General features: G+C 42.1%; 1 protein-coding gene across 5 annotated transcripts in view; it reads left to right on the top strand.

Annotated features, from left to right (window-relative positions):
• LOC118560603 (zinc finger protein 260-like) overlaps positions 1–18,897 on the top strand; it is a 35,872-nt gene that overhangs the window by 10,699 nt on the left and 6,276 nt on the right. For 2 of the 5 annotated variants that reach the window (XM_036131848.1, XM_036131846.1), the window contains exon 2: positions 15,293–15,471. The gene's annotated coding sequence lies outside the window, so the exon portion shown is untranslated. Of the gene's footprint in view, positions 1–15,091; positions 15,215–15,292; positions 15,472–18,897 lie in introns of those variants that run through there. The other 3 variants (XM_036131850.1, XM_036131849.1, XM_036131847.1) reach the window with 3 other exon arrangements.

The following is an 18,897-nucleotide window of genomic DNA, read 5'->3' as shown; positions in this document are numbered from 1 at the left end:
ATGCATCTGGCTATCAAAGGTAAACTAAGATTGTCTATTTAAAGTTTAAGTAATCCCCTAACATTTTTTAGATTAAGTGATAAAACAACGCTACTGTAAAAGTAAAACAAATATTGTTGTTATAACATTAAATATGAAATTTTATTCACATATAGTTTTTCCCCCCAGCATTGTGGTTCTTCCACAGTCTGCATTTATATGGATGTCATTAAACACCTTAATATGGGCGGTCTCTGTACTGTGTCCAATGACTGAATCATGTGGTACTCTACAAGTAGAGTTAGATGAAGATTTATTATTAACATGAACAAACTGCAATCTGTCAGACAGATGATATATAAACCAGCCTAATGCTTTCCCCTTAATCCCTACAGTATGCTCAAGTATTTCTAGGAGAATATTGTGATCAACTGTATCAAATGCAGCACTGAGATCTAATAGGACAAGTACAGACACAAGTCCATTATCTGAGGCGATGAGAATATCATTAGTGACCTTCACCAGAGCTGTTTCAGTGCTATGATGAGCTCTGAAGCCTGACTGAAACTCCTCAAGTCGGTCATTACTTTGTAAATGTTCACATAGTTGATTAGCAACTACTTTCTCATGAATTTTAGATAAGAAGATTAGATATAGGTCTGTAATTTACTAACTCATCTTGATCAAGAGAAAGTTTAAGTAAAGGTTTAATAACAGCTACTTTAAAAGCCTGTGGTACATATCCATTTACTAAGGATAGATTCACCATGTCTAAAATAGGGCCACTGATCAGAGGGAATACCTCCTTAAACAACTTGGTTGGGATTGGGTCTAACATACAGGTAGAAGGTTTAGATGAAGCTAAAATTTTAGATAGCTCAGAAAGCTCTACTGCTTCTAAACAGTTCAAACACTGTGCAGGTTCTAAAGATTCCTCCGATGCTGCCTCACCTACTGAGGACGAGGTAATCGTGTTTGGAAGGATGCCAATTATTTTATTTTTAATAGAATACATTTTATTTATGAAGAATCCCATAAAGTCGTTACTGCTAAGAGCTAAGGGAATGGATGGATCAACAGAGCTGTTACTCTGAGTAAGTTTGGCAACTGTACTGAAGAGAAATCTAGGATTATTTTTATTCTCAATTAATGATGAAAAATAAGATGCTCTAACTCTGCGAAGGGTCTTTTTATACAACAATAGACTGTCTTTCCAGATTAGGTAGGATTCCTCTTGGTGTGTAGAGTGCCATTTTCTCTCCAATCTCCTAACATTGTGCTTCAAGGAAAGCAGCTCTGAATTAAACCAGGGAGAGCCAGCTTCCTGTGAATAATCACCTTCTTTTTCAAGGGAGTCACACCGTTAACAAAGACATCTATTTGTGAATGGGAAGAAACAACATTGCTGCTATCTGCACTGCAAAAACGGAACTAAAAATAAGTAAAATGTTCTTAAAATTTGTGTATTCCTCCTTGATTTGAGAAGGTAAATAAGATGATTTGCCAATGGAATAAGATTCTTGCACTTAAAATAGAAACAACTCATCTCCATCATATAATTTCAAGTGCAGGATGTCTAATTATCTTATTTTAGAGGTCAAAATACTCTTCATTGGCATATAATCTTATTTACCTGCTCAAATCAAGAACGAATACACTAACTTTAGGAACATTTTACTTATTTTTAGATCCGTTTTTGCAGTGTGTAGGGTATTTCTGCAATACCAAATATATCAAAAGGGGGACAGACTCTTTAAAGTGTGATACAGCATTATCCAAAAACTGAGAGTAAGGGCCCGGTGGACGATACAAAACAACAAACAGAAGAGGTTTTATTGCTTTGCAATTTGGATGAGGGAAACTGAGGGTTAAATGTTCAAAAGAACTGTAGTTATTAATTGGCCTGGGACTAATTCGTAAATCAGACTGAAAGATGGTTGCCACTCCTCCTCCTCTTCCCACAGATCTGGGAATGTGGAAATTGAAATAATTGGATGAAATTGACTCATTTATGCTAACGTAGTCCTCTTGTAGCCAGGTTTCTGTGAGACAAAATAAATCAATCTGATTATCACAAATCAATTCATTAACTAACAAAGTCTTTGGAGGGAGAGACCTTATATTTAATAGCTATGAGATTTTTTATGATTTGTTCCTTTTAGATCCGTTTTTGATCTATTCAGTTTTAGCCGTGGGAAAGACACCATCTCAAAAAGGTAATTCAATTCAGTTTTATTTATATAGTACCAATTCATGAAACATGTCATCTCAAGGCACTTTACAAAGTCAAATTCAATCATATTATATAGATTGGGTCAGATTATACAGATTGGTCAACAATTTCCTATATAAGGGAACCAGTTGATTGCTTCAAAGTCCCGACAAGCAGCATTCACTCCTTGAGAAGCGTAGAGCCACAGGGAGAGTCATTTGCATTGTCCATGGCTTTGCAGCAATCCCTCTTACTGAGCAAGCATAAAGCGACAGCGGAAAGAAAAACTCCCCATTAACGGGAAGGAAAATCCTCCAGCAGAACCAGGCTCAGTATGAACGGTCATCTGCCTCGACCGACTGGGGGTTACAGAAGACAGAGCAGAGACACAACAAGAGAGACAAAAAAGCACAGAAGCACATATTGATCCAGTAACCTGTTCTACATTAGATGGTAATAGTGGGTGATCTGTCTTCTCTGGATGATGTCACAGCTAACAGAACGCCAGACCAGGTGTACCTACTATGAAGAAAAAAGAGAGAGAACAAAAAGTTAAAAGCTGAAATGACAACAATCATTTCAATGCAATGCAATGCAAAACTGGAGAACAGTAGAACTCAGTAGACTGAGAAAAATAGGCCCTGATGTCCTCCAGCAGCCTAAGCCTATAGCAGCATAACTACAGAGGTAGCTCAGGGTAACATGAGCCACTCTAACTATAAGCTTTTTAAAAAAGGAAAGTTTTAAGATTAGTCTTAAAAGTAGACGGGGTGTCTGCCTCACGGACCAAAACTGAGAGTTGGTTCCACAGGAGAGGAGCCGGATATCTAAAGGATCTGCCTCCCATTCTACTTTTAGAGAATAGGAGGCCCATTTTTTTAATGGGTGGGTAACATTACAGAAGCTGCAGAGAGGCGTGTTAAACTACGGCTCTGCTTCCTGGTCTGGACCCTGGGTTGTCAGCATTTAGGAGAACTAATAAATCCGGCTAGATTTCTAGAAAGAAGAGCTGCACCATCCAAAGTGGGATGGGTGCCGTCTCCTCGAATCAGACCAGGTTTTCCCCAGAAAGTTTGCCAGTTATCAATGTAGCCCATGTCGTTTTCAATTGTCGTTTATCTATCTATATATATATATATATATATATATATATATATATATATATACACTCACCGGCCACTTTATTAGGTACACCTGTCCAACTGCTCGTTAACACTTAATTTCTAAGCAGCCAATCACATGGCGGCAACTCAGTGCATTTAGGCATGTAGATATGGTCAAGAGAATGTCCTGCAGTTCAAACCGAGCATCAGTATGGGGAAGAAAGGTGATCTGAGTGACTGAACGTGGCATGATTGTTGGTGCCAGAAGGGCTGGTCTGAGTATTTCAGAAACTGCTAATCTACTGGGATTTTCACGCACAACCATCTCTAGGGTTTACAGAGAATGGTCCGAAAAAGAAAAAACATCCAGTGAAAGGCAGTTCTGTGGGCGGAAATGCCTTGTTGATGCCAGAGGTCAGAGGAGAATGGCCAGACTGGTTCGAGCTGATAGAAGGGCAACAGTGACTCAAATAACCACCCGTTACAACCAAGGTGGGCAGAAGAGCATCTCTGAACGCACAGTACGTCGAACTTTGAGGCAGATGGGCTACAGCAGCAGAAGACCACATCGGGTGCCACTCCTTTCAGCTAAGAACAAGAAACTGAGGCTACCATTTGCACAAGCTCATGGAAATTGGACAATAGAAGATTGGAAAAACGTTGCCTGGTCTGATGAGTCTCGATTTCTGCTGCGACAGTCGGATGGTAGGGTCAGAATTTGGCGTCTACAACATGAAAGCATGGATCCATCCTGCCTTGTATCAACGGTTCAGGCTGGTGGTGGTGGTGTCATGGTGTGGGGAATATTTTCTTGGCACTCTTTGGGCCCCTTGGTACCAATTGAGCATCGTTGCAACGCCACAGCCTACCTGAGTATTGTTGCTGACCATGTCCATCCCTTTATGACCACAATGTACCCAACCCATGATGGCTACTTTCAGCAGGATAATGCGCCATGTCATAAAGCTGGAATCATCTCAGACTGGTTTCTTGAACATGACAATGAGTTCGCTGTACTCAAATGGCCTCCACAGTCACCAGATCTCAATCCAATAGAGCATCTTTGGGATGTGGTGGAACGGGAGATTCGCATCATGGATGTGCAGCCGACAAATCTGCGGCAACTGTGTGATGCCATCATGTCAATATGGACCAAACTCCCTGAGGAATGCTTCCAGCACCTTGTTGAATCTATGCCACGAAGAATTGAGGCAGTTCTGAAGGCAAAAGGGGGTCCAACCCGTTACTAGCATGGGGTACCTAATAAAGTGGCCGGTGAGTGTATATATATATATATATATATATATATATATATATATATATATATATATATATATATATATATATATATATATATATATGCTGCCAATTGGCAAAATTATCAAATAGCATGGGATTAATTTTCTCTGTTATGCTGATGACAGCTATATTTATCCATAAATCCTGATAAATCGACTAATTTCTTTGACTACATGCATGTCTTGATGACATCAGAACCTGGATGACTTTTTTAAAATCCTGACAGGTTCACCACCAATCACATCGCGAAGTTTGCAGACGACACAACGGTGGTGGGCCTGATCAGAGACGACAACGACCAGGACTACAGAGAGGAGGTGGAGCAGCTGGTGGGCTGGTGCAGAGACAACAGCCTGATCCTGAACATGGAGAAGACAAAGGAGATCATCGTCGACTTCAGGAAGAACCGTCCTCAGCACGCTCCACTGCTCATCAACAACTCAGCGGTGGAGGTGGTTAGCAGCACCAAGTTCCTGGGGGTGCACATCACAGACAACCTCACCTGGAATGTGAACACCATGTCACTGGTGAAGAGGGCACAGAAGCGACTGTACTTTCTGCGGAGGATGAGGAGAGCCCACCTGCCCCCGCCCATCCTCACGACCTTCTACAGAAGCACCATAGAGAGCATTCTGACCAGCTGTCTCTCTGTGTGGTGCGGAGGCTGCAGTGTCTCCGACTGGAAGAACGTGAGGAGAGTGGTGAGGACAGCAGAGTGGATCATCGGGGCTCCTCTTCCCTCCATAAAAGACATTTCATCTCAGCGCTGTGTGTCTCGAGCCCGTAACATCATCAGGGACCCCTCACACCCCCACCATGGACTGTTCTCCCTGCTGCCCTCTGGGAAGAGGTTCCGCAGCATCCGCTGCAGGTCCACTAGGTTCTGCAAAAGCTTTTTCCCTGCTGCCATCAGACTGTTAAACTGCTGTTGAACTGCAAAACTACAACCCACAAACTCTGCACAACATTTGCATTTTTTGCACATTTTTGCATCATTGCAGCTCATATAGCATTACAAATGCTATCGGACTCCTAGTCTTAAAATTGCACAAATTGTACATAAATAATGTCTCTTTTTTGTTACATTTCAGTTGTTTGTATACTGTATATTTAGGCGCCTGCCTTGCATGTGCAATGAGGAGGCAGTGCTGTGCGAAGCACAGCACTGCCTCCCAATGCAAATGCATGGGCAGGGCCTATTACTATGCACCTCTAAACGGCTTCTTTATTATTAATATTCTTAATTATTTGTGCGTCAATGCGGCCCGAACCGTAGCTTGCACCCCCACAATATAGGTATCAAAACGTGCGGTTCGGTCGGCAATAGTGTGCTACTACTTTTATTGGGGTTTCGAGTTACCATGGCGACAAAATTAACGAAAACCCACCCCAAAAAAACCCATAGGAATGAATGGAGTCGGGGGAAAAAAAAGCCTCAAAATGACCATTTTCAACGCTGTACTGTGTCGTCATGCTTTCACCTACGAACACCGTTTAACTTCCAGTTTGTAGATATATCTGTGAACTACTCAGAAGTGAAAACGGGATGTGGATATCTTTTATCGTCTCTTCACAGTTACTCATCAAAGCTCATGTCCAAAAATCAGCGATATCATCGTTTACAATGAAAGTCAATGACGGAATTCTCCAACCGCTAGAGTGGCCCACTCTAGCTTTTTTAAAGATTTCAAAACTCCGAACAACTTGACCTTACTCGCTCAATTTTCAGTCTACGTAGACAAATTATACATCAAAACGTAGGTATTTTTATCAGGATTCGGGAAATGTAACCCTCATTGGTGTGGCATTTATAGATTTTTCGCAAATCACCTCAGAGCGACACAAACCCGAAACCTCCCCCATTCATTTCCTATGGAGCGGTTTTGAAAAATGACGTCTAAAAATCCAAAACATCACATGTTTTCGCATCGTCGCTACTCCTAAACCGTTTTATGTACAGACATGAGACTTTCACACATGAATGTCCCAACCCTTCTGGCACTCACAAAAAAGGAATTTTGTGGATAACTGTTACGGTTTTTCCGCAGGAACAATTTGTTCGGGAGTAGCGAATGTGCAAAATCCTGAAATCGCTTTGGAGCTGCATTTTCCCACATCATCCACTTTTTTACATCGTCGCTGTGCCTACACCGATTTTTGTAAAAATATGAAAATGAGCTACATGGTCATCAAAAGCCTGCTGATACTCACAGTGAAAGAATTATTTTGATATCTCTTATACTTTTTTAGCCAGAGCGATTTGTTCGGGATCATTTTCAGAGGATTTCTGAAATTTCATAAAAATGTCCTTTAGATCATAAATTTTTACGCCTTTATTAAACTTTTTCCAGCAAAAACCGATAGCAAGTCTTCTTCCCCTATTCGTTACGAAATAAACACAGAAAAAATTACGTCTCTACCATTTACGGTTCCGGAGAAATCGTGCGTTGTTCGAGGCAAAGTTCTCCATTATAATCCAATAGGCAGACTTGGACACCAAGTGTCTGCACTTTTTTAGACTGGCCCGCTGCAGCTGTGTCAGTGAGTTTCCATGACGACGGAACTCTGAGGGCCAGTGGGAGACGTTCCATTGAGATAGAATGGCAACTTTCGACGCCAGCTGCAGCGGCTGTGATTAATGTAGAAATCTGAAATTCGCACAGTCACTTCCTCTTAACATTTTAAAATTTTCATGTGACTTTCATGCATGTGTCAGTTTACTGTCCCATTTTGGATTTTACATGCTTTCCTATTGGGTCTTTGCTTCCAACAGGACCTGGCATGATGCCTAGACACGACCCCACTTGGCCAATACAGCACCACCCACATGTGGGAAATGGCACTACACACCATTTTGGTCAAATGTTGAGTTCTGGGCCCAGATGTGGTGAAGCTGAGTTTCTGAAGGAGGCCAATCTGTCCCATGAACTTTGATCACGTTTGGTGACATTAAGTGTTGGCACCCCTATTTGAGGCACTCCCCAGTACAGGATTTGGACCAAACTGACAGAGTACACTCACCCTGTGATACTGAACACAACCATGTTAGCGGCTAACGGTTAGCATGTTGCTAACCGGAAGTAGCTCTAGGAAGGTCTCAGCAACTTCTGCTTCACAGAGTCTGTTCTTACTTTAGAGAGAAAGTTCCACAAGAAATTTGGGCTACGTCGCATAAAGCATCTCCAAGCTATGAGATGTCAAACATCCAATGCTTTTCAATGGGGGACCAAACCCCTTATGGTCCCAATAATGCATACCCATATATGGTGCAACAGTATAGCTCAGATGGAAAGTGCAGGCTTTGCATGCAAGAGGTCGTGGGATCGATTCCCGGCGTGGGAGACTAAGAGTTTTGTATTACAATCCCCACAGTGTGTATATTAAAACATGTGTGCTGATCCCATGAAGTACTTTTTGTACCACCCGCCATTTTGAGTAACCATGGCAACGTTATAAATGACGTATTTACTCCCTATTTGAGGCACATCCCTTTACAGGATTTGGACCAAACTGACATAGTACAATCACCCGGTGATACTGAACACAACCATGCTGGCGGCTAACGGTTAGCATGTCGCTAACCGGAAGTAGCTCTAGGAAGCTCCTACAAACTTCTGCTTAGCCAGGGTTCTTCTGCCTTTACAGACAGAGGGCTGCAGCTGTCAGTGAGTCTCCATGACAACGCGGCTAGCAAGAGGCTCCTAGGAGGTCCATTGACTTAACATGGCACCTTTCGACGGCCGCTGCGGGGGGTGTGAAGACCGTAGGAACCTGAAATTTGCAGTGTTGCTTCCTGTTGCTATTTCTGACGGTACGGTACGCACCAAGTGGCAGGCGCCTTGCTAAATTTCTTCAGAAATTTTCTAGTTAGGCGCCTGCCTTGCATGTGCAATGAGGAGGCAGTGCTGTGCGAAGCACAGCACTGCCTCCCAATGCAAATGCATGGGCAGGGCCTATTACTATGCACCTCTAAACGGCTTCTTTATTATTAATATTCTTAATTATTTGTGCGTCAATGCGGCCCGAACCGTAGCTTGCACCCCCACAATATAGGTATCAAAACGTGCGGTTCGGTCGGCAATAGTGTGCTACTACTTTTATTGGGGTTTCGAGTTACCATGGCGACAAAATTAACGAAAACCCACCCCAAAAAAACCCATAGGAATGAATGGAGTCGGGGGAAAAAAAAGCCTCAAAATGACCATTTTCAACGCTGTACTGTGTCGTCATGCTTTCACCTACGAACACCGTTTAACTTCCAGTTTGTAGATATATCTGTGAACTACTCAGAAGTGAAAACGGGATGTGGATATCTTTTATCGTCTCTTCACAGTTACTCATCAAAGCTCATGTCCAAAAATCAGCGATATCATCGTTTACAATGAAAGTCAATGACGGAATTCTCCAACCGCTAGAGTGGCCCACTCTAGCTTTTTTAAAGATTTCAAAACTCCGAACAACTTGACCTTACTCGCTCAATTTTCAGTCTACGTAGACAAATTATACATCAAAACGTAGGTATTTTTATCAGGATTCGGGAAATGTAACCCTCATTGGTGTGGCATTTATAGATTTTTCGCAAATCACCTCAGAGCGACACAAACCCGAAACCTCCCCCATTCATTTCCTATGGAGCGGTTTTGAAAAATGACGTCTAAAAATCCAAAACATCACATGTTTTCGCATCGTCGCTACTCCTAAACCGTTTTATGTACAGACATGAGACTTTCACACATGAATGTCCCAACCCTTCTGGCACTCACAAAAAAGGAATTTTGTGGATAACTGTTACGGTTTTTCCGCAGGAACAATTTGTTCGGGAGTAGCGAATGTGCAAAATCCTGAAATCGCTTTGGAGCTGCATTTTCCCACATCATCCACTTTTTTACATCGTCGCTGTGCCTACACCGATTTTTGTAAAAATATGAAAATGAGCTACATGGTCATCAAAAGCCTGCTGATACTCACAGTGAAAGAATTATTTTGATATCTCTTATACTTTTTTAGCCAGAGCGATTTGTTCGGGATCATTTTCAGAGGATTTCTGAAATTTCATAAAAATGTCCTTTAGATCATAAATTTTTACGCCTTTATTAAACTTTTTCCAGCAAAAACCGATAGCAAGTCTTCTTCCCCTATTCGTTACGAAATAAACACAGAAAAAATTACGTCTCTACCATTTACGGTTCCGGAGAAATCGTGCGTTGTTCGAGGCAAAGTTCTCCATTATAATCCAATAGGCAGACTTGGACACCAAGTGTCTGCACTTTTTTAGACTGGCCCGCTGCAGCTGTGTCAGTGAGTTTCCATGACGACGGAACTCTGAGGGCCAGTGGGAGACGTTCCATTGAGATAGAATGGCAACTTTCGACGCCAGCTGCAGCGGCTGTGATTAATGTAGAAATCTGAAATTCGCACAGTCACTTCCTCTTAACATTTTAAAATTTTCATGTGACTTTCATGCATGTGTCAGTTTACTGTCCCATTTTGGATTTTACATGCTTTCCTATTGGGTCTTTGCTTCCAACAGGACCTGGCATGATGCCTAGACACGACCCACTTGGCCAATACAGCACCACCCACATGTGGGAAATGGCACTACACACCATTTTGGTCAAATGTTGAGTTCTGGGCCCAGATGTGGTGAAGCTGAGTTTCTGAAGGAGGCCAATCTGTCCCATGAACTTTGATCACGTTTGGTGACATTAAGTGTTGGCACCCCTATTTGAGGCACTCCCCAGTACAGGATTTGGACCAAACTGACAGAGTACACTCACCCTGTGATACTGAACACAACCATGTTAGCGGCTAACGGTTAGCATGTTGCTAACCGGAAGTAGCTCTAGGAAGGTCTCAGCAACTTCTGCTTCACAGAGTCTGTTCTTACTTTAGAGAGAAAGTTCCACAAGAAATTTGGGCTACGTCGCATAAAGCATCTCCAAGCTATGAGATGTCAAACATCCAATGCTTTTCAATGGGGGACCAAACCCCTTATGGTCCCAATAATGCATACCCATATATGGTGCAACAGTATAGCTCAGATGGAAAGTGCAGGCTTTGCATGCAAGAGGTCGTGGGATCGATTCCCGGCGTGGGAGACTAAGAGTTTTGTATTACAATCCCCACAGTGTGTATATTAAAACATGTGTGCTGATCCCATGAAGTACTTTTTGTACCACCCGCCATTTTGAGTAACCATGGCAACGTTATAAATGACGTATTTACTCCCTATTTGAGGCACATCCCTTTACAGGATTTGGACCAAACTGACATAGTACAATCACCCGGTGATACTGAACACAACCATGCTGGCGGCTAACGGTTAGCATGTCGCTAACCGGAAGTAGCTCTAGGAAGCTCCTACAAACTTCTGCTTAGCCAGGGTTCTTCTGCCTTTACAGACAGAGGGCTGCAGCTGTCAGTGAGTCTCCATGACAACGCGGCTAGCAAGAGGCTCCTAGGAGGTCCATTGACTTAACATGGCACCTTTCGACGGCCGCTGCGGGGGGTGTGAAGACCGTAGGAACCTGAAATTTGCAGTGTTGCTTCCTGTTGCTATTTCTGACGGTACGGTACGCACCAAGTGGCAGGCGCCTTGCTAAATTTCTTCAGAAATTTTCTAGTTATTCTTTATTTTTCTTCCTTCACGATTAATAGGGCCCGAACCTTAGCGTGCACCCCCACAATATAGGCATCAAAACCTGTGGCTCGATCTCGAGATGTGTGCTACTACTTTGATTGGGATTTCGAGTTACCATGGCAACAAAATTAGCGAAAAGCCAACCCCCAAAAAACCCATGATAATCAATGGAGTCGGGTAGAAAGAAAGCCTCAAAAAAGCCTCAAAATGACCATTTTCAAAGCTGTACTGTGTCGCCATGCTTTCACCTATGAACACCGTTTAACTTTCAGTTTGTAGATATATCTGTGACCTACTCAGAAGTGAAAACGGGATGTGGATATCTTTTATCGTCTCCTCACAGTTACTCCTCAAAGCTCATGTCCAAAAATCAGCGAAATCATCGTTTACAATGAAAGTCAATGACGGAATTCTCCAACCGCTAGAGTGGGCCACTCTAGCTTTTTTAAAGATTTCAAAACTCCGAACAACTTGACCTTACTCGCTCAATTTTCACTCTATGTAGACAAATTATACATCAAAACGTAGGTATTTTTGTCAGGATTCGGGAAATGTAACCCTCATTGGTGTGGCATTTATAGATTTTTCGCAAATCACCTCAGACCGACACAAACCCGAAACCTCCCCCATTCATTTCCTATGGAGCGGTTTTGAAAAATGACGTCTAAAAATCCAAAACATCACATGTTTTCGCATCGTCGCTACTCCTAAACCGTTTTATGTACAGACATGAGACTTTCACAGATGAATGTCCCAACCCTTCTGGCACTCATAAAAAAGGAATTTTGTGGATAACTGTTACGGTTTTTCCGCAGGAACAATTTGTTCGGGAGTAGCGAATGTGCAAAATCCTGAAATCGCTTTGGAGCTGCATTTTCCCATATCATCCACTTTTTTACATCGTCGCTGTGCCTACACCGATTTTTGTAAAAATATGAAAATGTGCTACATGGTCATCAAAAGCCTGCTGATACTCATAGTGAAATAATTATTTTGATATCTCTTATACTTTTTGAGTTACAGCGATTTGTTCGGAAGCGTTTTAAGCGGATTTCTGAAAATCCATAAAAATCCCATTTAGATCATAATTTTTTACGCCTTTATTAAACTTTTTCCAGCAAAAACCGATAGCAAGTCTTCTTCCCCTATCCTTTACGAAATAAACACAGAAAAAATTACGTCTCTACCATTTACGGTTCCGGAGAAATCGTGCGTTGTTCGAGGCAAAGTTCTCCATTATAATCCAATGGGACTTATTGTGACCAAAGTGTCTGCACTTCGGCCGCTGCAGGTGTGTGAGTGAGTTTCCATGACGACGGAACTCTGAGGGCCAGAGCTAGACGCTCCATTGAGATACAATGGCAACTTTCATCGCTCACTGCAGTGGCTGTGATTAATGTAGAAATCTGAAATTCGCACAGTCACTTCCTCTTAACATTTTAAAATTTCCATGTGACTTTCAGCCATGTGTCAGTTTTCGGTGCCATTTTGGATCAAACCACTTATGTTTCCAATAATGCATGCCCATATATGGCGCTACAGTGTAGCACAGATGGAAAGTGCAGGCTTTGCATGCAAGAGGTCGTGGGATCGATTCCCGGTATGGAAAACTTGGAGTTTTGTATTATAATCCTCACAGTGTGAATATAAAAACATGTGTGCTGATCCCATGAAGTATTTTTTGTACCACCCGCCATTTTGAGTTACCATGGCAACGTTATAAATGACGTTTTTTCTCCCTATTTGAGGCACATCCCAGTACAGGATTTGGACCAAACTGACAGAGTACACTCACCCAGTGATACCATACACAACCATGTTAGCGGCTAACGGTTAGCATGTTGCTAACCGGAATTAGCTCTAGGAAGCCTGTACAAACTTCTGCTTGACAGATTTGGTGAATTTTAGGATTTTCTCCCTTTTTAGGCACTTCTCAGTACAGGATTTCAACCAAACTAACAGAGTAACATCACCCGGTGATACTGAACACAGCCATGCTAGCGGCTAACCGTTAGCATGTTGCTAACCGGAAATAGCTTTAGGAAGGTCCTACCAACAGCTGCTTAGCCAGAGTTCTTCAACCTTTACAGACAGAGAGGGCTGTAGCTGTCAGTGAGTCTCCATGACAATGCTGCTAGCAAGAGGCTCCTAGGAGGTCCATTGACTTAACATGGCACCTTTCAACAGCCGCTGCGAGGGCTGTGAAGACCGTAGGAACCTGAAATTCGCAGTGTTACTTCCTGTTGCTATTTCTGACGGTACGGTACGCACCAAGTGGCAGGCGCCTTGCTAAATTTCTTCAGAAATTTTTCTAGTTAAAATCTACTGTTTACTTCTAAATCTCTGCCGCACCTAAAACTGTAATTTAACTTCTACTGCGATTTACAAAGCTATACGAAACAAAATTTCGTTCTGTACGCACTTTGTGCATACCGAATGACAAATAAAGTTGTCTAAAAGTCTAAAAAAGTCTAAAAAAAAGTCTATCATGATTTTTTCTTGGATGAACCCGGACACAACACACACACACACAAACACACACACACACACACAGCTGGTTTCCAGAGTTTATTGAAGCAGCAAGAAGTGGATGATGAAAGCCAGAGTCATTTACCAGACGGAGGTTGCAGGGGGTACAGGACCAGGACCAGGACCAGGACCAGGACCAGGACCAGGACCAGGACCAGGACCAGGACCAGGACCGGCAAGATGTTCAGGAGACTGAAGACGAACCAGTGACTATGGACAAACTGAGGTGAGTTTTTATAGTGGTGTGAGCAGGTGGAATGAGTGCAATGTTGATTGCAGCCTGACAGGTGTTCCCAATTAGGGCTGCACTGGGGAAGGAGCAAGAAATGTTCAGAATGCAGCCTTCAGGCTGCATCATGACAGGTACAACCGCCATAACATCACAAACATTTCAGGGGGAGACGATTTACTGAGGCCACCGCCTTACACGGTGCCCACAGGGCACTACCCTTGACTCTGGAAAGATAGGGGCCACAATAGGAAGGGAAGGGAATTGATATAATCTGTTCTGAAACCGAAGAGTATGACAGAGTGAGGTAGAACTACTCAGAGTGGCAGCTTTCTACTCAGAGTAGATCTGCCATTTTTTTCTGAAACAGGGCCCAGCACAAAGACGGACACCACAACCTGCCCAACTATGAAGGTGTCTGCCCCAACCGTCAATCAGTGATGCACTCTGATCAGCACCTGGCTCTGCTTTGAGGGATCATTGATACCAGCACTGATTGGGATAAAATGAAATTAAATAGCAAATAGGGAAGCAAAAAAGGCATCAACAGGACTGATCAACCTTGCAGTAATTATAAGCAAATCAGAAGCAAAGGGTATAATTGAACAAAGATTAAAGGAAAAGTGACAGAAAGAATGGGATGAAGATAACAAGGAAGATGGTATTATAGGATTCCAGAGAGAGAAGGACAGATGAGAGCAGGAAGGGAAAACAAGAGAAGAGAAACTAATATGTCCAAAATAAATATTTGGTCATACTTGACTTAACAGCTCATTATGTAGAAAGCAGCAACATAATACAGGAGACTGTCAGTATTGTCGAGAACATGAAACAATAGAACATATTAGTTTGTTGGAGATATGAGATGGAGGGAAGAGTAATGTTGGGGGACTTTAGAAGAAAGAAACATTTAATTTAATAAACATAGGGAGATAAAGAAAATAAAAGCATTGAAATTTAATTAGGGTTTCAGGAAAACAAAACTGATTAACAAAATATAATAATATATGTATAACATAATATACTTTGGGCTACACTCCATATCAGCAGGTGGCGGTAATGCTGACCAAACGTTTCTTGCCAACCGCTAATAAAAAAAACAAACGAATAAAGGAGACAAAGAAGAAGTCGCTCATTCATAGTTCAGCTCTGTTCAACTTTAAATGTGGCCAAAAACCTTAGACCTGTCTTGTGAGGCCTTAAGCTGCCAACCAGAGAACTGGGTAAGAGACAAAGCTAAAGCCTCCTAGACTCTGACAGCATGTGCAGCTCGTCTTAACCGCTATTTGTCTCCGTTTTAGAAGAAGCGACAGCCTGCGAGGGAGCAGTTAGCATCAGAGCTAACTGAGAAGCTAACGGCCAGAGAAGTTTCCTGTTAGAGGAAAAGGGAAAAAGTGACTTCTCATTGAGAACACTGGACACTTATTGGACTCTGGGCTGTTTGGAGGCTTTTCTCCGAGGAACAAAAGCGAGTCTGACGGTAAGAAGATGAACTTAACAACAATTTAACCAGACCTCTCAACTTATAATGAAAGTTAACAGATTATGTTAATTTTCGCCGGTGGGGGGGGGGGGGGGGGGGGGGGGGGGGGTGAAACACTTGAAAGTTGTTGTTCCGTTAGTTGGTTAAAACTGATTAATATTGAATAATAATAATTATTATTTTTATTATATTTTTATTTTATTACCTTTTATAATGATAAAAGGTAAAACTTTCCCGAAAAACAAAGACTGTAAAGAGGTAACCGCACTTTCTCTGTCGTTGCACAAAACTCTGGATTCAAGTAGCTTTACATATTAGGAAGGCCATTTACCTTTCTGTGTTTAATGTTCTATTAAAACCCAGTTTGAGATGTTAGCTTTTGAATTTTTTGTTTGTTTTTGTGGATCTGCATTTTATTTTAAGTTTTCCTGGCTTTAACTTTTTATTCTGTTTTGAATTACTAGTTTTTAGATTGTATAAAATTTAGTTGAGAATATTAATTGTTTTTAAAAAAGGGGGACATATGGTTACTTTGCAAGCAGAAATTCTTCAAATACAGCCGAACAACATAACATAACATCTATTTTTTATTTATTTTTTTAGATGGATCATGAAACGTTTTTTGTTTTTTTCTTTTTTACTGATTTTGACAAGTAAATATTGTAGTCAGGCCAGCTGACAGCTTTGCTAGGGCCCGGGACAACGCAATCTTTGCTCCCACCCCCTCTACACCTGCCGCCAACACACACACACCAAAAAAAGGAAACTTAACTGTACACTTCATGCCCTGGAAATCTCTGTCTTTTATACTGGATATTTTCAACCCATCTATTGAATTTAGTGCACTGGTTGATCTTTTCTTCATAAGAGAACAGCAAGCACTGCAGCCAAAATATGGCCTTTTTTGACCTGCTGTATATTAGCCAGTCCCTAAACTTGATGTATCATGAAACTGTTGACCTTTTGGGTTTTGTGATTTTTATTTTATTATTACAATTAAATAATAATAATAATAATGCTATGTTCATAGTGTTTTTTTTCCCCTAATCCGCCTCTTATATCTTTCAATCCTTAGGTAATTTTGTCTGTGTTGTGTGCACCTGCCTGTTGCTTTAATCCTATAAATTTCCCCGTCATGGGATAAATAAAGGATAAGCTAATGTTATCTTAAATAACACTTTTAATAGGATATATGTACTGGGTTCTTTCAAGGTCTTAATTACATTTTCTGTGTGGGCTCCAGTAACATATGATAGATAATATCTACTTTGAAAGTTAACACGAAGTGCTGCTGAAGATGAACACCATGATCTACCTGGATGTTCTCTGGAGGACTGAAACGCCTCAGTCGGTGACCTCAGTCTGTGGGTCTGTCGGAGCAGAGAAGTTTCGTCTCCTCTCTCCGTTTGTTGCTCGACGTTTTCTTGCTCATGTTTTTTCACGTGCTTAGATAAATTTGTTGTTTCCACTGAATTTAAGCGGCTTTTTACAAAACATACAGCTTGATTTCATTTACTGTATAAAAATCTCTCTCTCTCTCTCTCTCTCTCTCTCTCTCTCTCTCTCTCTCTCTCTCTCTCTCTCTCTCTCTCGCAGCACCGCGGTTGTTTGTGACAGATAGCTGAGTGGGTTTGTGCTGATTAGCTGGCGCCGCTGAGCCATGTAGGGGAGGGGGAGCAGCAGAGTTTTGTGACACAGAGGCGGAGAAGTTGGTGAAGCTGCTGCACGCTGACTGACACTGATTTTAATGGTCAGTCAGAGAGTCAGTTTTGGGGCCCCACATCAGATTCACATCCAGGCAATCAAAGCACCCCTGATTATATTTAATCTACAGGTTTGTTTATTTATATCCTCATTGGTGAATAAGGCAGAGTTTCATCAAGCCTATATGGTGCAACACTTGAAGCACACAGAGGTTCACGCTGCGTCTTTATGCATGATCCAGCTGCAGATGTTTGCCTCTTTTCAGCGCCATGCACTACTAGCCTGTTACAGTTTATAACCTTCATCATCACCTTTCACAGTGACAGGTTTCTCATCTCAGTCTCCACTCTGACCAGCCAAATCTCCTCTATGGCGTAGGGCGCTCTGGTGCTTCATTACCAAGCCGAAGGCTGAGTTTAAAGTTGTTCTCGATGCGCGTTTAGTTTGTGGTCGGAGCGTACGGAATAATGACTTTCTGCTTCACTTTTAGCCCACTAATAGTCTTAAATCCTATAGGAAATATAGCACTTTTTATGCATTGCAACCCCAGAATTGATGAGTATAGACACAGCTTTTCAGTGGTCTACCATCACTGGTTCCTAAGTGACTGTAGAAAAAAACACTTCTTGGTAACGTTTGGCATCGCCCTAACTCATGCTTAATGATACCGGTGTGAGGCCCTGAGGTGGGTGGGTTTTTCCCCGTTGGTGCGCTGCACATGAGGAATAACCTGTGAGAAAAATGCACATATAAAGACTGTAAAGGACTGCTTTAGAGAGAAGAGGATCAATGAAGGTTCTGAGCTGAAGCCCCCGATGTTACAAGTTCCATGAAATGACCCTTAAAATTACATGTAACTTGTAAATCTTGCGCACCTGAATTAAAGCGCAAGGCAGTAGCCCACCGAAGCACCACTGGTTCTGTGTTGTTAAACAAAATAGCATGAAACACAACTACTAACTCTATTAACTTTAATTGGGACATTTTGCTACAGGTGGAAGGACATTAAACATAAAGATTCAGGTTTTCAAGGCTGGCTGCTGATAAAAGCCCCTGGCTCTGAGGGAAGGGAGGGGAGTGAATCAGTTAGAGCAGTGGTTTTCAATAGGTGAGGCGCGCCTCCCCCGGGGGCGCCAAAGAGTCACAGGAGAGGCACGAGAAGACAGAGAAGAAGACAGAAGAAGACAGTGCTACCGCTCAACTCTGTGAACCTATGTAGCGATATTCGTGCCTTCTGTTTGAGCGCCCAGGAACCAATCCAAACCCGCAGTGAGACAACACTTAACACTCAAAACCGGTCTGGCGCGCGCTCAACTCTGAAAAACTCTTCTCATCCTTCTTTCCTCGTGCTCAGTTCTATCTTTGCTTGTGCGCTACTTTGCTCGTGCGCACCTGCTCACTCCGCGCTCAACACCAGCTGTGCGCTTGCTCGGCTGTTTCTGCGCTCGCAACTTCAAAAACTGTCCACTCCACCAGCCAATCACAGACAGTTTTTTTTTTTTTTTTAACTTCCAGTCAAGAGTATGGCTTGCAAATACTGCATTCAGATGGATTAAATCAAAATGTTGCAGCTTCTGGCAGAAATTACTAAACATCACCGTGGGACTGAAGAAAAACAAATAAAAGGTTTAACATTTTAGCCTGAAATATTTAGACTAAAAGAATTACTAAGTGAGGCGTCAAAAATGTTTTGGTCTCCTTTCCAGCTTCTATTCAATT

The sequence above is a fragment of the Fundulus heteroclitus genome, unplaced genomic scaffold, assembly GCF_011125445.2.
Source record: "Fundulus heteroclitus isolate FHET01 unplaced genomic scaffold, MU-UCD_Fhet_4.1 scaffold_46, whole genome shotgun sequence".
Lineage (NCBI taxonomy): Eukaryota > Metazoa > Chordata > Actinopteri > Cyprinodontiformes > Fundulidae > Fundulus > Fundulus heteroclitus.
The sequence above is the reverse complement of the archived record's forward strand: the minus strand, read 5'-3'. Positions and strand labels throughout refer to the sequence as shown.